This window comes from Saccopteryx bilineata, chromosome 3 (genome assembly GCF_036850765.1).
Source record: "Saccopteryx bilineata isolate mSacBil1 chromosome 3, mSacBil1_pri_phased_curated, whole genome shotgun sequence".
NCBI classification, from domain to species: Eukaryota; Metazoa; Chordata; class Mammalia; order Chiroptera; family Emballonuridae; genus Saccopteryx; species Saccopteryx bilineata.
Window position 1 is genome coordinate 104,864,885 of NC_089492.1, and position 25,092 is coordinate 104,889,976.

A 25,092-nucleotide genomic window follows, 5' to 3' on the forward strand; every position below is an offset into this window, starting at 1 on the left:
GCTGGTTTGACTTTATATTAATTGATCTCAATAGCTTCAGCTGACTTGAGTTTGGAGAAATTCCATGTTAATCTACTGGGTCTTATCTGTAGACACTTTGGAGACCTCTTACTAAACAGCATGGAAGTTATAAATGACTTCATGAAAAGGCTGCCAGGAAAGGGACCTGTTAATAAAAAGGAGAATGATATCATCTGAAGATCTACTTAAGTGTAGAGCAAGGAAAAGAGCAGGAACTGGAGTAAGACCAGGTCACAGCTGGCAAGGAATAGCTGTGGTGGCTTAGCTAATTGAGGCCAGGCTGAGCCATTTACCAGCAGATTTAGATACAAAGAGTGCCCAGAAAGGGCCCTTTGGAAATACATGATGGCGTTACAGGAGATAAATCTGCGTTCATAAAAGTGGCAACCTTTGGGGCAATGCTGAGTCACGCAGAAAGGGGTGGTGGTGGGGGTGCTGTCCCATGCAAAAGATAGATGGTTTTCAACCAACTCTTTGGTCTTTAGAAAATTATGGGCCTATTTGCTTTGCAGAAGTGTCAGTTTCCAAAAGAGATGTCATTCACTAGGTAACCTATCTACTAAATCAAGGCCATACTGCTTATTCAGAGGTGATAGAATTAAAAAGGTGCCTTCAGAACTCTGTTTAAATGCATGATGATTGCTATTTGTCAAGTGTATTGTTTCCTGTATGAATCAGTCCTTTCCTTTCTCCAGCTGTTACCTTGGGCATTTCCTGAGATGGGCTGGCCTCCCTAGGAGGCCCACTGGTTGGACACATGATATAGGAGGTTCAATCTGGAGCTTCAGCCAGGAGGCCTGGGGTCAAGGCATCTCTTTTTTTTCCCTTCCTCTACCTTCCTCTTCCTTTGTCCTTCTTGCTTTGCACTTCTCTCAGCTCCTTACAAGAAGACTGACTTAGCCCAGTACCCGTCTGGTTCCATAGAGGAGTTTCTGAAAAGTTACCAGTCATTTGGCTTTCTGTTCTCTACTCTCCCACCTGTCCTTCCTCAACCCTTGGCCATTGCCAGAAAGGGAATGGGGGAAATGGGGAAGGGAGGTGGATCAGTGCCTTTTACTGTTTGTTTAGGGTGTCTTAGGGATAAAAAACATTACACAGTTTAGCTGAGAATAAAAGTATCCCAAGTAGATCTGGCTGTGTGACTTCAGGCATCTCAGAATGTTTCCTTCCTCTTAGCCCTTAGTGCAGGTTCTTAACTCTGGCTGGAGGTCGAATAGGATCCTGAATATCTTTGCCATTTCATCAAGAAACTCCAAAGTCAAAAACAAGACTAGACCTGGAAGAACATTAAAGAGAATCACATTGCAATGTGTTCATTCAGGAAGTGTTCATTCAGAATTCTCGCATTTCCTCTCTACCATCCAGGCAGAGAACTGCCACTTGAGATTTTCAGAGGGCCTCCTGACCCCTTCTTGGGTCCAGGCCCTCTCTTCCCAGATAGTTCATCTTTCAGACTGTTACACCAATGGTCCTCAATTACCATTTTGAGACCACAAGGATTTACTGGTGCCTACAGTATGCCAGGCTCTGGGAATACAAAAGTGAATAGCACACCATTTGGGTCAAAATATTTCTCTGCTTAAAAACTTTCATAGGCCTGACCAGGCGGTGGCGCAGTGGATAGAGCGTCTGACTAGGATGCGGAAGACCCAGATTTGAGACCCCGAGGTCACCAGCTTGAGCGCGGGCTCATCTGGTTTGAGCAAGGCTCACCAGCTTGAGATCAAGGTCGCTCGCTCGAGCAAGGGGTTACTTGGTCTGCTGAAGGCCCGCGGTCAAGGCACATGAGAAAGCAATCAATGAACAACTAAGGTGTTGCAACGCGCAACGAAAAACTGATGATTGATGCTTCTCATCTCTCTGTTCCTATCTGTCTGTCCCTGTCTATCCCTCTCTCTGACTGTCTCTCTGTCTCTGAAAAAAAAATCATAAAAAAAAAAACTTTCATGGATTTCCTCTTTGTCTCTGTTTCATGTCCTGTTCCACATTCCCATCCAAACATCTCCCACCTCCTCTAAGGCTTCTAGTCTTGCCAGCCTCCAAAGCACCCATGACCCAGGCCCCAGAATGCCCTCTTTTCCTCCAAGTCTGTTCAAACCCAGTTCAAGCTTCCCTTACTGGGGTTGGGGGCCCTTTCGGGGTAAAAGGCACAGGTATATCTCTTCATTCTGATTCACTACCAGTGAGGAGCCCCAGTTTCGGAAGAGGCTTAGATGCCAAGTGACTTGCACAATCTCACCTGCCTGCAGGTGATGGAGTAGGGACTAAGGGCCACCCTCAAACCTCTCAGAGGATGACTCCCCGTCCCCTCTTCTGCACTCTCCGGGCAGCACCGCTCAGAGGCACACCTCAGCCCATCCACACAGCGAGGCCCTTCTTCACCAAGCGGTCCGGTGTCCTCCTCGACTGTTGATTCACTCAGGAAGGTGAGCTTTCATCGTTATAGTTCATCTTACCCTACTACCTGAGCTGATCCCACTTCAGAAGGAAAAAGAAGCACTCAGAGCTCTAAAAATAATTCTTTAGTTCTCCTAATCCCAAGACAAAACCAAACAAACAAAAAATCTCAATGAAGCAATGGGAAGCATGACCACAAAGCCCTCCCCCCCCCCGGCCCCCCATTATCTCATGCCGCAGAGATGATGACAAGGCTATAGGGAATGCAGATTGGCTTCAGACCTACCAAGGGTCCTGGCCATCTGTTTCAAGGGGGCATGTAACATATATTGCCCTGGCTCCCCATCACCACCCTTCATTTTTGCTCCACCTTGGGGGCTGGAGACTCAAGGGAAGAAAGAGAATGGAGAATCAGACACCAGAAAAACGTGGGGTTATCCAGGGCAGGAAGGGAGTGAGGAGAGAAGTGGGGATCTGGCCGGGGACGGGGCAGTGGGGGAGGGGAGGACAGGAGCGTCTCCGAGGAGCAGCCGCCCTCCCCTGCGGTAGGCTCCAGGACCTCCCCCTCCTCCTTACCCTCCGCCTCTCCCTCTTCCTCCCACCCCCCTCCGCTGTGGATGGCGGCGGCCGGAGTTGGAGCCCCAGCGGCGCTGTCCGTGAGTGACCAGCCCCAGGGGACAGACGGGGAGGCTGAGGGAGCCCCCTCTCCGGGGTGGGGGAAAGTTTGCGGCGGGGAGCGCGGGCGCCCTGGGAGGCGGGCATCTCCGGGCTGGCGGGGCGCGCTGTGCCCGGTCGCTGCGCACCGCCGTCGCTGCCCCGGAGCTGCCCGGGGCCGGCGGGGTGGCCCCGACGGGGCTTCCCCTCCGCACCTCGGCTCGGGCTCCTGCGACCTAGGTCCGGCCCTCAAGAGAAAGAAAACTAGAAGAGCAAAGAAAAGACCAGACTCAGTTCTAAGGGAGGGGCCGGTGCTTGTGCGAACCCTCCCGCGCGGTACGGCCTTCGTGACACCGGCCACCGGCCTCCGTCCTGTATCCTCTCTGGGGACTCCAGGACTTTCCCCTTCCTTTTCCCTGGCTCCCGCAATTCGTGCTGCTGCTACCCCACCCCTCCTGTCCCCCAGGCTGCGGCCACAACCGGTGTCTCCAGCCCGGTGTCTTCTGCAGCCCCAGAAGACGACGACCCAGGCCAAGGGGCTACAGCCACAGTGCCCTCCACACTTGGCCAGACATTTCCTGCAGGAATGACCGTCAGTGTGTTTGGTGTTGGGCCCCTTAGACCCACAAACTATATACCGTGTGGATCCAAGGGGAAATTAAACACTGTATATTCTTTCTTAGGAATTCCTTCTTAGGGTTTTACTATTTGTTAATTGGGCATCTTTTTAAAAACCTCTTCAACTCTGCTTTTTTTCCAGTAATAATGATACTTCATGTCATTAACCATTCTAACTCTTGGAAAAAAAAAAAGAGAAAGAACCCAGGGAAATATAAAGAAAAAGAAGATAAAAAGAATGCTTGCTGTGCAGAGATGTTTTTTTTCAAAATGAAGACTTCATTCCACATTTAACCGTGTTAGTGGGAGTTGTGAATTCAGTATTATAGCTTGTTCTCTGACTACCCCGAACAGACCATTATGGCCTCCTTGAGGCTAGAAGTTTTAATTTGCCTGACAGAAACCGCAGAGTTTGTTGGCATTCCTCATCTTGGCATATTCCCTCTGCGTTTCTCCCCTCCTGCTAGCTCTCCTTCTCTCTCCCAACTCCCCCACTCTCACTCTTTCATAAACAGGAGTTGTGAAAACAAGGCAGTGGGGCCGGCTAAAATGAGCAGGACCACAAAGAAAATACAGGCTCACTTCTTTTACTCCTGAGGCTGTTGCTTCAACTTGACTCTGATTGGGTGGAAGAATGTTTTGTGTGGTTTTCTGTCGGTTCTCATTAAGGTTGAATCAGTGTTTCCATGACAGGCCTAGTTCTCTGGGTGCTTAGAAGGAGCTTGTTAATTTTCAGATGGGTCTGGACAGATCAAGTCTGGAGTCTGGAGTTATTTTTCTTTTTCTTTTTTTCTTTTTAGGAATTGATTTGGGTTGAAATTGTAAGCCTCTGCCCACTCAGAACTGGAGCAGCAGGGGGCAGCTAGATCTGGGGTTTGCTTCCATTTGACCCAGGAAGGAAAAGCTTTCCTAAGGAGTAAACTGTGAGTACAATCCTAGAGGGTGTTGAACTTATTATTGTCTTTAGGGACAATGCACTTCTGAAGAACTTTAGCTATTCCCACTTCTGTATCAGGTTCTGAAATACCTGTCAAAACAAGTCAAGGTATTAAACTATTGGGAAATAAATTTTTTTTTTTTTTTTTTGTATTTTTCTGAAGCTGGAAACGGGGAGAGACAGCCAGACAGACTCCCGCATGCACCCGACCGGGATCCACCCGGCACGCCCACCAGGGGCTACGCTCTGCCCACCAGGGGGCGATGCTCTGCCCCCCCCCCCCCCCCGGGCGTCGCTCCGCTGTGACCAGAGCCACTCTAGCGCCTGGGGCAGAGGCCAAGGAGCCATCCCCAGCACCTGGGCCAGCTTTGCTCCAATGGAGCCTTGGCTGCGGGAGGGGAAGAGAGATACAGAGAGGAAGGAGGGGAGGGGGGTGGAGAAGCAAATGGGCGCTTCTCCTATGTGCCCTGGCCGGGAATCGAACCCGGGTCCCCCGCACGCCAGGCCGACGCTCTACCGCTGAGCCAACCGGCCAGGGCCTGGAAATAAATATTTTTTTAAAAAGTGAATTTCATTGGAAATAGCTTCTTTATTTTATTGATTGATTGATTGATTGATTTTAGTGAGAAAGAGACAGAGATAGACTGGAACATCGATGTGTTCCTGTATGTAACCTGGACAGGGATTGAACCTGCAACTTCTGTGCTTCGGGATGATGCTCTAACCCAGTGGTCCCCAACCTTTTTTGGGCCACGGACTGGTTTAATGTGAGAAAATATTTTCATGGACCGGCCTTTAGGGTGGGACGGATAAATGTATCACGTGATGGAGACAAGCGTCAATAGTGAGTCTTAGATGGATATAACAGGGAATCTGGTCATTTTTTAAAAATAAAACATCGTTCAGACTTAAATGTAAATAAAACGGAAATAATGTAAGTTATTTATTCTTTCTCTGCAGACCGGTACCAGTCTGCGGCCCGGGGGTTGGGAACCACTGCTCTAACCAGCTGAGCTGTCTGGCCAGGGCAAATTCCTTTATTTTAAAAAAGATGTAATTCGGCCCTGGCCGGTTGGCTCAGTGGTAGAGCATCGGCCTGGCGTGCAGAGGTCCCGGGTTCGATTCCCGGCCAGGGCACACAGGAGAAGTGCCCATCTGCTTCTCCACCCCTCCCCCTCTCCTTCCTCTCTGTCTCTCTCTTCCCCTCCCGCAGTCGAGGCTCCATTGGAGCAAAGCTGGCCCGGGCGCTGGGGATGGCTCCTTGGCCTCTGCCCCAGGCGCTAGAGTGGCTCTGGTGGCAACAGAGCGACGCCCCGGAGGGGCAGAGCATCCGCTCCCTGGTGGGTAGTGCCGGGTGGATCCTGGTCGGGCGCATACGGGAGTCTGTCTGACTGTCTCTCCCCATTTCCAGCTTCAGGAAAAAATAAATAAATAAAATAAATAAATAAATAAATAAAAAAGATGTAATTCTTTTCCGTTCCCCATCAGTATGAATTAGTGAAGTTTTACTGTGGTCTCAAAGTGTAGCCATAAGGAAGTGTTGTGACTTTTATTCAAAAATAAAGCACTTAAGGTTTGGACTTGTTTGGCCCTATTGATTAGAAAGACAATGCACTCAGATAAAAATCTTCAGTCTCTTCCTCAGGATTTTTAATATTGTATGTAATGCTCTGGAAATAAACCTTATACTTTTTGGGGAGAACTCGCTTTCAGCCTTGTTCAGCTTTTTTTAATTGATTTTATTTATTTATTATTGATTTTTATTTATTTATTATTGATTTTAACTTATTGTGTTTACATAGATTTTAGGGTTGCCCCGAATGTTCAGTTGATTTTAGAGAGAGAGGAAGGTAGAGAGAGAGGGAGAGACAGGAACAGTGATCTCCTGGATGTGCCCTGACTGGGGACCGAACTGGCAACCTTTATGTTTCAAGATGATGCCAACCAACTGAGCTAGTTGGCCAGGGCTGCCTTGTTCAGCTTTTGCACCAACACTTCATGAAATCGTGTTAAACTGGGTGGTTTGCCATCCATCATCAGGGTTTGCTGTGCTGCTCCATATAGGCTGCTCTGATGCTGGGGGTATAATGACTGCTAGCAATGTGTCTTTCCCTTACCTAAGGAGCAGTTGTTTCGGGTGGTGCGATGAAGGCTGCATCCCAATAAGCCAAATGGAAAGCAGCCAGTGATCACCTGAATGGGTTAAGGGAGTTGTAAATACATGAAGCGTGGGGCCTACAGAGAGAAAGGAGGGCAGGAGCCATTAAAATAACCTAAAGGGAAAGGTATGGCCTTTTAAAATCATATTGTACAAGAATACTGAATTCCACAGGACGTGCTTAGGGTGTGGTGTTAAATGTTAAGGGCAGGTTATGAAGTAGAAAGCACTGTAATCTCACTCTTTAAAAATACATAGAAAAATATTGGAATTATATGCATCAAAATGGATGGTGTGATTATAGGTCTTTCGATTTTCTTTGTGCTTGCCTACATTTCTCAACTTTTTTTTTTTTTACAATAGTAATAGCTAAAATCCATTGACTATAAAGTACATACACGTGCTATTTTATTTAAAAACTCTTGAGTTGTGTACCACTATTACTATTCTCATATAAGATTCAACAACTAGAATCAGAGGGGTAACTTGCCAAGGTCGCATAACCACTGTGTGCAAAGTTGAATTCAGGTCAGTGGCCAAAGTCTATGCATCTCAGTCTTACTCTCTACAATCTCCCTGCACATGTATTATTATTATTATTATTATTTTAAATTTTTTATTTTTCTGAAGCTGGAAACGGGGAGAGACAGTCAGACTCCCGCATGAGCCCGACCGGGATCCACCCGGCACGCCCACCAGGGGGCGATGCTCTGCCCCTCCGGGGCGTCGCCATGTCGCGACCAGAGCCACTCTAGCGCCTGGGCAGAGGCCAAGGAGCCAACCTCAGCGCCCCGGCCATCTTTGCTCCAGTGGAGCCTCGGCTACAGGAGGGGAAGAGAGAGACAGAGAGGAAGGAGAGGGGGAGGGGTGGATAAGCAGATGGGCGCCTCTCCTGTGTGCCCTGGCCGGGAATCGAACCCGGGACTCCTGCACGCCAGGCCAACGCTCTACCACTGAGCCAACAGGCCAGGGCCTATTGTTATTATTTTAATGGTAAAGAAGAAGATACAAAATGGAACAAGAGTACTATTCTTGTGTGTGTGACAGAGACAGATAGATAGAGGGACAGATAGGGACAGACAGAAAGGAAGAAAGATGAGAAGCATCAGTTTTTCATTGTAGCACCTTAGTTGTTCATTAATTGCTTTCTCATATGTGCCTTGACCGGGGGGCTTCAGCAGAGTTGGACCCCTTGGTTAAGCCAGTGACCTTGGGCTTCAAGCCAGTGACCCCATGCTCAGGCTAGTGAGCCCGTACTCAAGCCAGCGACCTTGAGGTCTCGAATCTGGGTCCTCTGCATCCCAGTCTGACTGTCTATCCACTGTACACTGCCTGGTCAGGTGGAAAGAGAGTATTTTGTGCTTTAATAACCGTTATTTTGATTAATTGTAAAATGCTTGGAAGACTTATCTCTCTGTCTTCCACTGTCACTTCTCTTTTTTTTTTTTCCTTTTCTTCCACTGTTACTTCTCTTTGGAAGGCCTTGGGAATTACTCCAGGCTTAGCCAGAGGTAGTTCACCTTCCCTTGAGAGCTGGCTGTACTGAAAATTGTTCAGCATTCCTTGGAGGCTTCCCAGCCAGACTGGAGTTCCAGGAATCCCATGGGATTCTGCAGCAGTACTGGTAGAACACAGGATTTTTAAGTAAATCAGGCAAATTATGTCTTTAGAGATCTGCCAGTATGGGCTTACCTTGTTCTTGGCATTGTCAGGGGAGTGTGATGGGCAGGAAGACTGAGGCAAAACTCCCAGGCTCCCACTTACCTGCATGTTATATGGAATGTTTAAGGTAGGAAGGTAGGGTTTACTATGGAACAAGAGAAAGGGGAAAACTAATTGCTTCGTGATGTTTATTACAGTGAAAATACAATAATAAATTATTGTTTAGAAGAGTGGCTACGTAGGTGGTCCCATGTGTTGGCAAGATGAACTGCTTTAGTGGAGGTAGAAATATTCAGGTATTCAGTATGAAAAATGCCCCCATCCTTTGCCACCATGTGCCCTCAGAGGTCACCTTATCCATCGTCTTCTAGAAATACACCTAATACCCTAGAAGGATGGGCTTTCCTAAAACGCCTGCTTATTCCAATAATATGCTTTCAGAAGGAACCTTTATTCTACAAGGAAGAGATTCTGGACTGCTGATGCATCTAAATCATCTCCTTGTTGAAAAGAACCGTTTAAGAGTCAAGAACTTCTTTCCCAAATTACTATACTTGGACCAATGTCCCAAATCTTATAGACATTTAACTGTATGAGAAGTGTTTTTCAGGTCCTAGTGCCAAGAAAAGTTATTGTGAGCAACTTGTTTTGTATTGTGGATGCTGTGGACCCATTAGTTGACATTTTCCATTTTTTGTTCGGCTTAAAGCCAAACCACAGAGCCAACTCAGTGGCCCACATCTAGCATAGGCACAGGACTTTAAGGCCTCTATTTTTTGATAACTAATAATGTTATACACCTTTTATTTCTACCTATACTTCTCCTTGAGCCTCAGTCTTCTCATCTACTTTACGTTGTTTTTGTTTTCTTTAGTGCGTTTGGGAGACTGCAACTTCTGACACCCCACTTCTTCTGAGTTCATTTTTCTTCATGTCAACAGAAATTTAGAAGTTCTTCCATAAAAACCTTTGGTAAACTTTAAAGTATTTGTTTTCCCTGAAAATGGCTCTATTTTGCTCTTACAAATGAGAGTTTGACTGAATGTAGAATTGTGGACTCACAGTTATTTTCTCCCCATACTTGAAAGATATTACACTCTTAATGTCCTGCGTCTGTTGCTACTCCTAAGTATCAAGTAACTTTGGGCAAGTTACCTAATTTCTCTTATTCTCTCAGTCTATAAAATAGATCATGGCATCCACTTCAAGGATAATTGTGAAGAGATAATGTACAGAATGTTAGAATAGTACCTACTATTTAAGGAAGCAACGATAATTATTAGCTATTATAATTGCTTTTATATCTTTTCAGAATTTTTTGACTTTCTTGGTTTTTACTAGTCCATCTAAATGTTAGTTGGTCTAGTGCGCACGTGCGCATACACACACACACACACACACACAAAATCCTGTTGAGAATTTTATTTTAAAATTGCATTCAATTTGTATTCCAGGATAACTGACACGTTTACAGTATTGGGTCTTTCATTCAGGAAAATGACTGGTGATTTTCCCTATAAATGATTGACACAACTTTTTGCTGTATTTATTACGTATAGGTTTCATTGATATTTTACATGATATCTTTTTTTCTTATTGTACTTTCAGTTTGGTTATTTACTGACCCATAGAGACATTTCTTATTTTTGAATTTTGATCTTTTATCCAGCGTTTCAGCTGACTTCTCTTACTAGATCTAAGAATCTATACGTAGCCTGACCAGGTGGTGGTGCAGTGGATAGAGTGTCAGCCTGGGATGCTGAGGACCCAGGTTCGAAACCCCAAGGTCACCCGCTTGAGTGCAGGGTCATAGACATGAACCCATGGTCACTGACTTTAGCCTAAAGGTCACTGGCTTGAAGCTCAAGGTCACTGGCTTGAGCAAGGGGACACTTGCTGTGCTGGAGCCCCCCTGGTCAAGGCACATATGAGAAAGCAATCAATGTACAACTAAGGTGCCGCAACAAAGATTCGATGCTTTTCATCTTTCCCTTCCTTCTGTCTGTCTGTCTGTCTCTCACTAAAAAAAAAGAAAAGAAGCCCTGGCCGACTGGCTCAGTGGTAGAGCATCGGCCTGGTGTGCAGAAGTCCTGGGTTCGATTCCCAGCCAGGGCACACAGGAGAAGCGCCCATCTGCTTCTCCACCCCTCCCCCTCTCCTTCCTCTCTGAATCTTTCTTCCCCTCCCGCAGCTAGGCTCCATTGGAGCAAAGATGGCTCGGGCGCTGGGGATGGCTCCTTGGCCTCTGCCCCAGGCGCTAGAGTGGCTCTGGTTGCAACAGAGCGACGCCCCAGATGGGCAGAGCATCGCCCCCTGGTGGGCGTGCCGGGTGGATCCCAGTCAGGCGCATGCGGGAGTCTGTCTGACTGCCTTCCCGTTTCCAACTTCAGAAAAGTACAAAAAAAAAAATTCAGTTTCGTTAACGATTTTTGATGAATTTGGATTTCTATACTCAGACCAGAAGAATTCTGAACTTCCCAAACACACTGCTTCAGTCCCCAAATGCTGTCCTTTTGAGTGTCTCTAGCAGATGAAAACCTTCTCATGACCAGCCAGTATCTTAACTCATCTTCATGTGGAAAAGAAGAGCCTCTGTTGAGAGGTTCCTGTTGCTGTTGATCATGGAGATGATATTCTCTCTCTGCTTATGTGCATGTTTACACGTGTCTCTTATCAGTGCAGAGTGGTTTATATTCAATAACTGATTCTTTACTTGTGGCTGACAGCATATCTGGGAATGCTGATTGATATCAGCAAAGCATCTTTATCATATATAGAGAAATCGACACAAACATATCTTTCCCACACCTTCCCGACGAACCCTGTTCTTTTTAGGAAACCAAACCAGCAACCGTCCTTGGCCTTCTTCCTAATGGAAAAGAATGGACTTTGGGGTCAGGCAGATCCAGGTTAGAATCCAAGCTTTGCCACAAACTAGATGTGTGGCTATGTTGGTGTGTTCAAGCTGCTGTAAGAAAAAGTACCACAGGCTGGGAAGCTTATAAACAACAGAAATAGATTTTTCACAGTTCTGGAGACTGGAAGTCCAGGATGAGGGTATTAGTATGGTTCCGGTGAAGATTCTCCTCTTGGGGGCAGTCAGCCACCTTCTCTCTGTGTGCTCACATAGCGGGAGGGGTGACCTAGCGCTCTGTGGCCTTTTATAAGGGCACTACAGCAATCCCATTCTTGAGGATTGTACTCTCATGACCTAATCAATTCCCCAAGGCTCTACCTCCTAATGCTCTCCCCTTGGGGGTTAGGATTTCAACATGGGTTTTGAGGGGGACACAAACATTCAAGCTATAGCAGTAACTTGGGCCAGTTGCTTCACATCTCTGAGGCTAAGTTGCTTTCTCTATAAAATAATAAAACCTACCCCCCAAAATTGTTTTTAAGATTGAGATAACAGGAAATAATACAGACCAAATGCTTGGCATATGTTGATGCTCACAAATGTTAGTCTCCTCCCATCATTTCCTCTCCCCTGCTCTTGCGTTCAGACTAGGGTTGTGCTTCAGAAAGTCTGATCCGAGAGACCTCTAGGAAGATGCCATGGGTGCACCTCCTAATATCTTATGTTTTCTTGGTAATCAATTTAGATTTCTCCTGGATGAATTTCCTGAAAGCTTTTGGACTGCCATTTTGGTCTTGAATCTAACCCACCACTTAGTAGCCTTCCTAGACTGTCGATCAGAACACTTTATGGAATGTGTTGTTAACTCAAGAACCATGCATCTCTTAATCAGAAATATCTGTATTTGTTGGCGCTCCTTCCTTTAAAAAGACAAAAACCCTTTATCTTCCTTTAAGAAGATAAAACAAATATAAGGAGTAAATAACAGAATCACTCTTGGGACAGAAGGGGTCATGAAGGCCCAAGTGACTGAGGGGTAGGTGGGGGTAGAGAATTAACAAAAAGGAGGCAACTGCAGTGGGTAGAGGAATGGAAGGTATTCCTTGAGGATTCATTCTCTAAGACCTAAAATCTGCCTGTTTTATCATATTTTACCTGGGCCCTCTGGAATCTGTATTTGGCCCAGATCGTTTTGCTAGTGTCTTGTCAGTAATGATAATGGTAGTCATTATTGTTCTTAAGTAGAAGAAAAGAGCATCATGAAAACAAAACATAATTGGAATTATGGCAATGCCTCCATATAAATATCTGTGGCTCGGAGCACAAGAATAACTTTTCCATTGGAGACCTAAGCCAAGAGTTTTATGGAATCACACTGAGAATCTAATTTAAAACAGCCATGACCCAGAAATTTGGAGATGGGGCTAACACTTTGGCCTCTGTTCATCCCTTTGAACATTTTATTTTCCTAGCTCATGGTAACTCAAATTCAAGGTCAATTTGGAGGGCCTAGATCAAGGGTCTCCAAACTACGGCCCGCGGGCCGCATGCGGCCCCTTGAGGCCCCATTTATCCGTTCCCCACCGCACTTCCGGAAGGGGCACCTCTTTCATTGGTGGTCAGTTAGAGGAGCATAGTTCCCATTGAAATACTGGTTAGTTTGTTGATTTAAATTTACTTGTTCTTTATTTTAAATATTGTATTTTTTCCCGTTTTGTTTTTTTACTTTAAAATAAGATACGTGCAGTGTGCATAGGGCTTTGTTCATAGTTTTTTTTATAGTCCGGCCCTCCAACGGTCTGAGGGACAGTGAACTGGCCCCCTGTGTAAAAAGTTTGGGGACCCCTGGCCTAGATGATGGTAATTGATGCTACAAACCTTGCATTTGTTGGCCTCAGTTTTGTGTTAATACGCCCATAGAGAAATGTTTTAATCTCATGTCTTTATAACCGAGAACCTCCCCTAATGCAGCTGCAGGCCTATTGCCCATTTGTGGCTTGAAGTGGAACCTTACGAATTTTGTGAAAATTGCCGGTTCCTCTGCCGATCATGGATTCAGTGGGTGGTGCCCAGTTGGGGTCATTCGAAGTAGCACACTGGCAATCAGGTGCTCTTGGTGTTCACTAAAGTTATCTTGGGGGAGAAAAGATCAGGCTGTCCTAGGAACTGGGTGGTAATGTCTGAGTCCTTGAGTTCTAAGAAGGTTCAGACTTGCATGGATGAGCCTATCTCCCTCTTAAGGAAGGAGGTTATTTTAGCCTTCTGACTTGATCCTCTTTATCATTCATCTTTTGACTGTAGAAAGTCCAGTAGGAGTGGCTGTGTACCATATGTGATGGGATTTACTCAGCTTTAAACAGCCCTTGCTTGTCAGGATCTGCGTCTTTCTCACCTACACCTCCCCTTTCCCACCAGCTGTTCCTCCTTAACTGCTTGCACTTGCCCTTCCAACTGTGCTCACAGGTTTGACCAGTCATGGCCGGGAGCCTTGCTGCCAGTTCCATCGCCTGTGGCCTGCTGGTTGTCTCTGGCCACAGGGAGCGTCTTTCCTGGGTTCTCCCAGGGGCACTGTATGGACTACCCAAACTGAGGCAGGTCCTGGCTCCTTTATTGGTTTCCTAGTCTGTGCTTCTAACCCTTCATTCCTGTGGAGAACTAACATCTTTAACCCCTTCCCTCCTGGAACTTAGGTTTGTCCTGTTTCTGACTAGTGCCTTGCTGGGGCTTGACATAGCCGTGCTTCTGGGACCCTGACTTTACTTTGTTTAGGGCTTGTCTGCTCCCATCTCCTTTTGGTAGATGTGGCTCATGCATTCAGGCACCACTTACTGAGCGGCTGCTCTGTTTGAGGCTCCTGCACATCAGCACTGGTCACAGAACCACTGGTCACATCAGCACTGGTCACAGAACCACTGGTCACATCAGCACTGGTCACAGAACCACTGGTCACATCAGCACTGGTCACAGAACCACAGCTGACACCGCTCCGGTGCCGTCAAGTCACTGTGGAGAATGATGAAGATGATGTCATTCTGCAGAATTTTGGGGAAATTATCCTATGCCATGAGAGGTGTGCATAGAAAATAATTCCTTCTTATATTTTAAAACTAAGTGTTTAGGACCTGGTCAGGCAGTGACGCAGTGGATAGAGCATTGGCCTGGGATGCTGAGGACCCAGGTTCGAAACCCCAAGGTCTCCGGCTTGAGTAAAGGCTCATCTAGCTTGAGTGCAGACTTACCAGCTTTAGCACAGGTCGCCAGCTTTAGCATGGGATCATAGAAATGACCCTGTGGTCACTGGCTTGAGCCTAAAGGTTGCTGGCTTGAGCCTGTGGTCACTGGCTTGAGCCCAAAGGTTGCTGGCTTGAGCCTGTGGTCACTGGCTTGAGCCCAAAGGTTGCTGGCTTGAGCTCATGGTTGCTGGCTTGAGCCTGAAGGTTACTGGCTTGAGCAAGGGGTCACTGACTCAGCTGGAGACCCCCCTCGCAACCCCATCAAGGCACATATGAGAAAACAATCAATGAACACCTAAGGTGCTGCAACTACCAATTGATGCTTCTCATCTCCCTGTCTGTCCCTCTCTCTCTTTCTTTCTTTCTCTCTCTCTCTCAAAAACAAAAATAAAAACAAAACCCAGAAACAAACAAACAAAAAGGGGGCAGGACCTATGAAGTTCAACCCTTGTTTCTTCCCTGCCTGTGGCATCACCATCTTCCAGTTCATCCTCCACTGTCCGAGCTTTCCTTCTAAAGTTCTTATCTGATCCTGTTCACTCTCTATCAGAACTCTTTCACTGAGTCCTGTTGCCTTTGGATAAAATCAGATCTCTTCACATGATGCAGAGGGCTTCTGGACCTCACTCACCTGCCTCTTTCACTGTGTCACCCGTGTTAACTCCTGCACCAGCCGTGCCCTTCTGCCATCAGGGACACACACCTCTCTCCACTCTGCTCTGCTGATCAGTTCATATTAGCCTTCAAGATTCCATCTGGAACAGGTGTCCCCAAACTATGGCCCACAGGCCACATGCGGCCCTGGCCACACTTCTGGAAGGGGCACCTCTTTCATTGGTGGTCAGTGAGAAGAACACTGGATGTGGCGGCCCTCCAATGGTCTGAGGGACAGTGAACTGGCCCCCTGTGTAAAAAGTTTGGGGACCCCTGATCTGGAAGACTGCTCTTCCTCAGGTAGTTTCTAGAACACCACTAGAACCAGCAGCTTTGTTTCTTGCCACCGTGTGGACACTGCCACCATCGCTACCACCTGTCTTAATTAAGTACCTGGCTTAATGAAGTGCTGCAGGACCCTGCATTTCGCTTTATCACATTAACATAACATTTGAGAATTGTCCCTGCTAGATAGAGAGGTCCTGGGGTAGTGGATTGTGCCTGTTTTTCACTTACACCAGTGTGTAGCATAGTGTTAAGGGTGATCATTGTCAGGTGAATGTTGGCATGCATGAAAGAATTAACACGCACACACACATACATATACACACATGCTGTGTGCTCATACCAACTAAGATAGATCCCTGTGGGAAGCTTACTTTAAGTCTTAGAGTATTTATAAAGTACATAGTAGGTGCTTAGTGAATGTTGAGTCAAAGAAAGAATAAGTTCAAGGTCCTGGCTGGTTGGCTCAGCGGTAGAGGGTCCCCCGGCGTGTGGAAGTCCTGGGTTCAATTCCCGGTCAGGGCACACAGGAGAAGTACCCATCTGCTTCCCCCTCTCCACTCTCTCTCTCCTCCTCCCGCAGCCAAGGATCCATTGGAACAAAGTTGGCCGGGCACTGAGGATGGCTCCATGGCCTCCACCTGAGGCGCTGGAATGGCTCCGTCCTCACTGGAGCAACGCTCCAGATGGGCAGAGCATCACCCCCTAGTGGGCATGCTGGTGGATCCTGGTCGGGCGCATGCAGGAGTCTGACTTGCCTCCCCGCTTCTAACTTCAGAAAAATACAAAATAAATAAATAAATAAATAAGTTCACATAAAAACAAACTGGAAAATTTACTCCAAAATGTCTTGAGGCCTGGCCAGTTGGCTCAGTGGTAGAGCGTCGGCCTAGCGTGCGGAGGACCCGGGTTCGATTCCCGGCCAGGGCACACAGGAGAAGCGCCCATTTGCTTCTCCACCCCTCCGCTGCGCTTTCCTCTTTCTCTCTTCCCCTCCTGCAGCCAAGGCTCCATTGGAGCAAAGATGGCCCGGGCGCTGGGGATGGCTCTGTGGCCTCTGCCTCAGGCGCTAGAGTGGCTCTGGTTGCAACATGGTGACGCCCAGGATGGGCAGAGCATCGCCCCCTGGTGGGCAGAGCATCGCCCCATGGTGGGCGTGCCGGGTGGATCCCGGTCGGGCGCATGCGGGAGTCTGTCTGACTGTCTCTCCCTGTTTCCAGCTTCAGAAAAATGAAAAAAAAAAATGTCTTGAGAGGCACAGTGTAGCCCTGCTACCTCTTAACTACCTTAGAAAGAATGTGGACTCGAAAATCAAAGGTTAGAGTTCATATTCTTCTTCTTGGCTCTCTTTCCCTGAGTGAATCATTTTATCTCTTTGGACCTCTCTTTTCTCATCTGTTATATGAGATGTTAGAAAAGGTATTTAATGCCTATTTAATATTCTAGATTCCCTTTTTATTAGAAGGCCTAAAGTCAAATGACCAGCTGTTGTCCATTAAGTTTCATGAATGTGGGACTCATTTTACAGCTCATCATGGAGCATGTTCAGGACAAGCCCTCCAGCACTGGGCAGAGCAGCAAAGCTGAGACCTACAGATGGACCAGAGTTTTCCCAAACTATGGCAAGAGGCCAGACCTAGTTGGAAAGCAAACACAGACAGGCAGGAGCAGCAGTCAGTGGCCCATGTCAGTCTGAGGTCAGTGCTGGCCAGAGATACCCAGGAAAGGAGCACAGGAGAGAGCTGGACAGTGTGCTATCAGGGGTTTGCTGAAAATGCGTTCCCTTCCCAGGAGGGTCTGGGAAGACCCAGAGCAAGTCACCAAAACCAGCTTCAGTTGTCAAGGACGGAAAGTTGCAAAGGTATTTAGACTTAGTCTGTGTCCACACAGAGCATAGATGGAAGCAGCCAGGGAAAGTTAATTTGAGGTTAATTGGAGGGAGAAGAATTTATTTAATCCTGTCCAAAATGATAATAAGATGAACTTGCTTATAAAGTAATGAGGTCTCCACTACTGGAAGTGTTTATGCAGCACCTGGATAATTCCTCAGCAGAGAGATATCAGAATTCCTCAATTGGGAAGGTTGGATGAGATGATAGTTCAGGTTTTCCTCTGATTCTAGGAGAGCCTTTGCTTCTCAGGTCCTCCCCAAATTTGGTTTGGGAAACACTTTCAGATTTCAGAGCCCTTCCTCTGCATGCCCTGCCGTCCTGGTGACCAGCCTTCTGCGCCGCTCCCAAGGGCTTTGTTCATGTGCATGCATCAAAGTCCAACCAGATGCAAACAGTTTGCAGCAAAGGAAGTGGAGGTTTATTAGTTGAAGAAATGGCACCAAGCCTGGAGTCTCAGATAAACTAGTGCTCAAAGACCTGGCTCCCCGATGTCTTCCAGGGGATGGGTTATATGGCAGGGGTGGAATCATTAATCGTGGTTGTTAAAGCAGTTTACTAATTGATTAGGGCCAGGGAGGGGAGTAATTGATCATTGTATCAGATTCTGATGTCAAGCTAGGCATTGTGGCATTATTCTGTTTCATGAGGATGTGGCACATTTTCATGGGCTTGGGGCTGAAATACAATTGAAATCAAGTTAGTATCTTTAGGTTGACCAAACTCAATTTTCTTTGGGGAACAGACATGAGACTGTTCTTAAGAGGGTGTGATGCTGTGGGAAAGACAGCTGTGTTAGGATTGCTCGCTGGTTTACCAGCTGCAAGCACTTTGCTTGACGCAGTGCGTGGCAGTGCCACGTGTGGATAGTCTATGTAAGGCTGTGGGTACTTGTGCTCAGGAATGATGGCGGATTGTAGATTGCCTGCCTGGCACTGTGAGGGGCCTGAGAAGAGGTTTTTCCCTGCCTGTTTGCTTGTCCGCCATTGCGAGAATCTATTAAATGGGAATGACCCTACACTTTCCGGCTCTGCAGTTCCTCTACCGTCTGTCCAAATTCAATGCGAACTGCCTGGCTTCAACCACCAGCATTACAGATGCTGATCAGCATCTGATGTCCTAAGGACTTAGTGATTAAGGAAGAGAGTGGAGGACAGAAAGGAGAAAGGGTCATGTTAAAGAAATGGAGTTTCTACACTTTAAAAACTCTTAGCCTTTGGATGGATCCCTTAAAATGGAGCACCCTGTTTCAAGGTTGATGCTTTATCCACTGCGCCTCCACAGACCGGTCAGAAAGAAAAATATCATATGACCTCACTCATTTGAGGAATCCAAGGAACAATGAGAACTGAGGAACGGAATGGAGACAGAGGAGGGATCAAAGGGACCAGAGGAAAAGAGGACAGAGGGAAAGGGGATGATAGGATGGGATAAACCTGAAGGGAAGGGGGGAGGGTGCTGTAGGGAGGAGGGCAAGGTAGATGTTGAGGGGAATAGGGGGGAGGGGGGATGCATTCAAGGTGACCCTAGAATCTATGTAAACACAATTAATTAAATAAATAAATATAAAAAAAAGAAGTGACCAAAAGATATCTTGAGACAAATGAAAATAAAAACATGAACCCCCCAAATCTATGGGACACAGTGAAAGCAGCCTTGAAAGGGATATTCACAGCTTTCCAGGTCTACCTGAATAAGCAAGAAAAATCTCAAATAAATAATCTAACTTTATACCTAAAGGGACTAGAAAAAAAAACGGAGCACCCTGAATTGGACTTTATGGGCCAGGATGTGTCCTGGCCAGGGCCTCTCTGGGGGATAGTCCACAGTTTTTACAGATCTGATAGTGGACCTATTAATTACTCATCTGGCTTGCTCTGAGCTGAGCGGTAAAAGCAAAGAGCAGTGAGTCTGGTTACTCGGGCAGGCATTCTGGCCGCTGCAGGTGATGGACGAACTTGATTTCTTACCCACTTACCCACTTTGCTTCACTGGAGTTGAACTTCTGACGCCTTTGCAGTAAATCTTCTAATCTAGACAGGGACTTTCAGACTCGGGGGACATTTTCTGCACTGGGAACTTGCATGGCATTCCACCCTTGCCTTCTCAAGAACCTCACCTGTCACCCCAAATGCTTTCTCTTTCCTTTCTTTTACCCTTTCATTTTTCTTTTTCATTTCTTCTCTTCAGCTCTCTTTGCTCACTGAATACTACACTTCTACTTTCTCTTTTTCAATGTTTTTCTTTTTAAATTCTTTGCCTTCCTGGTCTCTCGGTGAATAGGAATGCTGGCTTGTCAGCTCCATTGTGTGCATGAAGAAAAATGCCCAGAGGTTGTGATGCGCCTGATTTACTGGCAGAGCCCAGGTTTCCTGATTCCCCTCCCAGCCCCCGTCCTGGAGATCACGGGCATTTGCTCAGGAACGCTGGAGTCACAGGGATCAGGAAGCTCTTTTCCGAGGGTGTGCTCATTCTACGGAATTTACCCCGGGGGGCTAATCCAGGCCTCTAGGGATCAGAGTCTGAGATCACACTGAAGTAAAATAAACTAACAAGAGTGATGAGAGCAAAGGAATTTATGGAGTGCTTCCTAATTTTTAAAGAAACTGTTGAGTCCATCACTTTTTATGATGTTCCCCAGAGCCCTTTGAGGTGGAATAGCCCACGTGAGCCTCATTTTGCAGGTGAAGGTCATGGGTGGAAGAGGTCCTCAGCAGACATGCCAGCTCCTGGTTCCCAAATCTTCTGTTTGGCTTGTGCTTTAGGAACACTGGGGAAAGGGAATGAGTTGTTGTGTCCCTCTGGTGTCAAAGGAAATGGAGACCGAGGGTTGTGGGCTTGGCCTTTGGCCCAAGAAGCGGTTTCATGCCGTGTTTGAAGGTAGGAGCTGGGCTAGGTGCTGGGCAGGTTCTGACCCTGGAAGTCAGGCCAGCTCCAGCAGGTTGGGAGAATATAAGGCCAGATTGGAGGAAGTGTGCAGGCTTGGTGAGTTGGTTAAGATATGGGTGAGCTGGTTTCAGTGGCCTGAGGACAGAAGTGGCCCTCTAAGATCTGCTAGATACACTAGCCGGGGCATTTTGAAGTATAGAGAGGGACACTTGTTATAATGTGAGTCTTGATATAATTTTGGGCTACTCGTCCATTTATTCAGCAAATAACAGCAAGCACTAGTAAACCTAAGTAAACCTCTTACATATTTATAGTTCTTTTATGAGGATCTCATGTATGTATGTATGTGTATCTATATTTCTGCATCATCTCACATATATTTATGCTTGCTACTGTGCATAGCCAGTGGGAATACAAAGTATTTTCCTCTGTTTATGGATTGGGAAACTGAGGCCCAAAGAGGGTAACTGGTTTGCTCCAAGTCCCACAGTTATTTAGAAGCTGAGCCAAGTCTAAAATCTATGTTTTTTGAGTTCTTTTAATTGTGCTTCTAGCTACTTCCCATATGGTAAGCAGTTCCTGTCAGGGTATATGCTTTGAAGAAAAACAGAGGAGTACTCTTTTGGAGTTATGACAAGGCTTCACTTTATCTTTATTGGATGGAAAACCTAAATGCAGAGTGGAAACACAACTTGAGCTCTTTTTGGTACCCCCCCCAAGTGGGCATATGTGTTTTTGGTATTCACTCATTAAGTCAATCAGGAACAACAACTCTTCCTAGATTTGGAATTCACGTCCATGCTCTGGTGCATCCACCCTGTGTTGGGCACCCCAGTTGCGTGGCCAAGTGAAGTGGAGCAGCAGGAAGAATGGGTTGGGTTTCCTTGGTCAAGTGGTTATGAGCGAGAAGGCACCCAACCTGGGTCCTCCTGCAGTGAGGGAAGGTTGCTGTCCCAAAGTTCCCAGGCTCCTATATGTGACTCCCTCACAGCTCAAGTTCCCTTTCTTACGTCGCACAGCCTGTACTTACACTACATGACAGAGGCTCAAGCTCCTCTAAGCCCGGCCTCTCCCCCTATAATAGGCACATAAGGCTTAATCATGGGCAGTTGGGCTCACAAGCTGAGGAAGGCTGATCCCTGAGAGGCCTCATCTGTTGGCAGCCTGATGCCTGGCACAGCCTTCCTAGTGGGATGTCCTCACCTCTACATGAGGCTCGTGCTGGGCTGCCTCAGTTGGGTGGGTGGGTGCTGTGATGGAGATTCTGAGCTCCCTAGGAAGTCTGGGCCTAGCCATGAATTTTTTTCCTGTCAGGATATCCTACTGCTGCCTTGGCCAGGTAGCTCAGTTGGTTAGAGCAGTGGTTTTCACCTTTTTATACTTGAGGACCGGTGAAAATAGAATTATTTTTGGGACCACTAAGGCAGAAATCTCTCTGAGCATAAGTGAATTTGACTAAGATCATTGGGTCTATAATCTTCATACAACATCAGGGTGGTTAACTCTTTCACAGACCAGTGGTTGAGAAACACTGGGTTAGAGCATCAACCTGATATGCCAAGGTTGTGGGTTCAATCCTCGCTCAGGGTACATAGAAGAATCAACCAAGAATGCATAAATAAGTGAAACAACAAAATCGATGTCTCTCTCTCTCTTCCTTTTCTCTCATTTCTCTCTAAAACCAGTCAATGAATAAAAATTGAAAAGAATACCCTGCCCCTTTCCAGCCAGAAGCAGCTGCTCTTCTGTGAGCCCCACGGCACAGTTCAGTCCTGCAGGGAGCCCCTAAGAAACTGCAATGAGTCAGAACCTGGCGTCAGTGTCAGGTGTATTTTTCGCTCATTCACTGAACATTTTTTGGGTCTGTGAGCTTGTACCAGGGCAGGGCTCCCAAGCATGAATAAGATCCTGCCAGTCCCTGGCCTGGGGTTGCTCCCAGCCTAGGATGGAGACCCCAGGAGACTCCCAGCCTGCTGTGACAGGTGCTGTTGGGAACTGCAACCTGGTCACTGGCCAGTCACCTACCCTGGGGGTTAGTGCCGTGGTGCTGTGTATTTCTGCCAGACTCACCAGGTCCTGGCGTCTGTCTGGGGAGCCTTGCTCTGCTGTCCCTGGGCCGCATTGCCCACTGCTCTAGTTACTGTTATAGAACAATGCTTCTGAAGTAGAGGGTTTTCAATGATGGGTGAATGAATAAATGGAAAGTGGTATGCATGCATAATGGAATATTTTTCAGCCTTTAAAAAGGAAGGAAATTTGGGCACATGCTTCAATGGACGAGTCTTGGAGACATAATGCCTAAGTGAAATAAGCCATTTACGAAAGTTCAAATATTGAACGATTCCACTTATAGGAGGTAGTTAGAGTAGTCAGTTTCATCAAAACACAAAGTAGAATGGTCGTTGCCAGGGGCTGAGAGGAGGGGAGGGAGTGGTAGTGTTTAATGGGGATGGAGGTTCTGTCTGAGAATGTGTAAGTTCTGGAGATGGAGGGAGGTGATGGTCACACAACAACGTGAATGCACTTAATGCCGCATTTTTAAACGTACACTTAAGAAAGGTTAAAAGGGTAAAATTTATCTTTAAGTATACTTGACCACACACAAAAACAATGTAGAGGCCTAAAACCACAATTTTATATTGTTTTTGCTGGTTCTGGGGGTTGACTCGCCGCCATTGGGTGGGCCTTGCTTAGGGTCCCTCCTGTAGTTGTAGTCAGATGGTGGCTGGCGTCGGAATCACTGACAGCTCAATGGCTGTGGTACCTTGATGTGGCTCCTCTGTGTGGCTTCTCTGTCCAGCCTGGGTTTCCTCTGTAGTGGCACAGGGCTCTGCCAAGCAGGGCATGACAGCTTCTAGGTCAGTTGAGGCCTCTGCCCAGAATTGTCAGTGTCACTTCTGCCACAGAGTATCGATCAGAGCAGTGACAGACCCACCCAGATTCCAGGGGAAGAGAAATGGAGCCTCTCTTTCAGTGGAGAAGGGGTAAGGTGACATTGCAGAAAACTTCCAGCCTGAAGCATGCTTGCAGGAGTCCTGAAGAGTGTAAGTTGGAAAGTCGTCAGGCAGGCCCACTCTTCTCTGCAGACCCCTTTGAGGAGAATTCATCCTCCAGTTTTGGAGTATGTAGGACTCTTGGAAGCTTGCTAGCAGTGACTTGTGTGTGATATCTGTGCTTGAGATGAGGAACCCAAGTAAATGTTGATGTTATATGCTTAGTTTGTAAATAGAAACTTTATAAATGATTTTAAAACTCTATAGTTTTTGGAATTGTTCAAGTTGTTACCGATTATACACATGCACATTCATGGAATTTCCATGAAGCAAAGCCATTATTGATTTTGTTCTTTCTAAAAGTGGTTCCTGCCTCTGTGTTCCCAGTGATGTGGACGTTTCCAGGCGAGCTTGGTGGTCAGTAGCAGCCGAGGGCTGGCCATGGATAAACCAGAATGCACTTGATCCGGGGTATGCATGCAGCCCTGATCTGAGGTTGTCTCTGGCTTGTGGCCTAGTTTGGGCAGCCAGAGAGGAGACCTGCTTGGCAGTGATCAGCATGTGCGTAACTGGATTTTGTGTTCTCTTAGTGGAAGGCATGAAGCCAGGAGAAATTCCCTTATGTGGGTGTTCACTGGCACAAGACCCAAATGCACAGAAACGTGAGCCGAGGGTGTGATCGTGAATGCCCCATCTGGTGCCCGTGTCTCTGCCCACGCAGATGTCCCCTCCCGTGTAGCCTCCCCGCTCCTGAGCCAGGGCTGTGCTCTCTGAGCCCCCAGTGTACTTTCGCACAGGAGACAGCACACTTGTCTGTCATTTGTTGTTCTCTCCTTACCAGGTTTTAAGCACTTTAGCAGCAGGACTCGATAGTGACCACAGCCTCTGTTGACGGTCTCCCCCTGCATCTATTACTTTAGTATGCACAGAAACCCCAGCTCAGGCTGCCGTGACAGAATACCAGCCTGGGTGACTCACTCAACGGAAATGTGTTTCTCACAGTTCTGGAGGCTAGAAATCCAAGATCAAGGTGTTGGCTGGTCTGGTTTCTTCTGAAGCCTCTGTGTTGGGCTTGCAGATGGGCGCCTTCTCACTGTCCTTACATGGTCTTTTCTCTGTGTTTTCGCCTCCCTGGTGTCTCTGTGTATCTTAACCTCTTCTTATAAAAGGACACCAGTCAGATTGGCTCAGGGCCAGCCTATGGCCTCATTTTAACTTAAAACAGCACGTTAGAGGCCCTACCTCTAATTACCAATACATTCTGAACAGTGGGAGTTTGGGCTGAATTTTGGGGGTACACAATTCAACTCATAACAAACCCAAAAAGTTAACTTGTCCAAGTTTTACACCTGAGGAAACTGAGGCTCACGGAATTCAAGTAACTTGCCTGATGTTGCTCAGTTTGTCGGAGGCAGGGCTGGGATTTATATTAATCTAACTTAACCTGTTTTTCCCCACGAGGTGGCTAGCGAATCAGATCTTACTTGTGTCTGTAGTCTGCTGAGGCTTCACTCAGGCCCAGCACACTGAAGACACTGTAACTACTCGCTGAATGAATGAACAGGGGGTGTGTGACACAAGATTTTGTATCAGAACCTTTGGAAGAAATTCCCCACAGCCCAGCATCCAACAGTGAACATCCTGGGGGACTTTCCTGGCAGTCGTTGGTCCTTAACTTCTCATACAGACCATTCCAGGCTGAACACAGCACCATTAGTGTGTGTGTAGGAATCATTTTAAAGTGTTAAGTATTCTTTCTGGGCCATTTAGCTACTGTCTTCTCTCAAAACCCTCAAAGCAATTACACAGTCATTAAAATAAATTACTTGACCAATTTTCATAGCA

At 46.9% G+C, this 25,092-nt stretch overlaps 1 protein-coding gene across 3 annotated transcripts in view; it reads left to right on the forward strand.

Moving 5' to 3' along the window:
• The first annotated feature begins 3,026 nt into the window (after window positions 1-3,026).
• STON1 (stonin 1) overlaps window positions 3,027-25,092 on the forward strand; it is a 58,086-nt gene continuing 36,020 nt past the window's right edge. For 2 of the 3 annotated variants that reach the window (XR_010730287.1, XM_066267091.1), the window contains exons 1-2: window positions 3,027-3,074; window positions 4,491-4,613. The gene's annotated coding sequence lies outside the window, so the exon portion shown is untranslated. Of the gene's footprint in view, window positions 3,075-4,490; window positions 4,614-9,321; window positions 9,420-25,092 lie in introns of all 3 variants that reach the window. The other variant, XM_066267092.1, reaches the window with a different exon arrangement.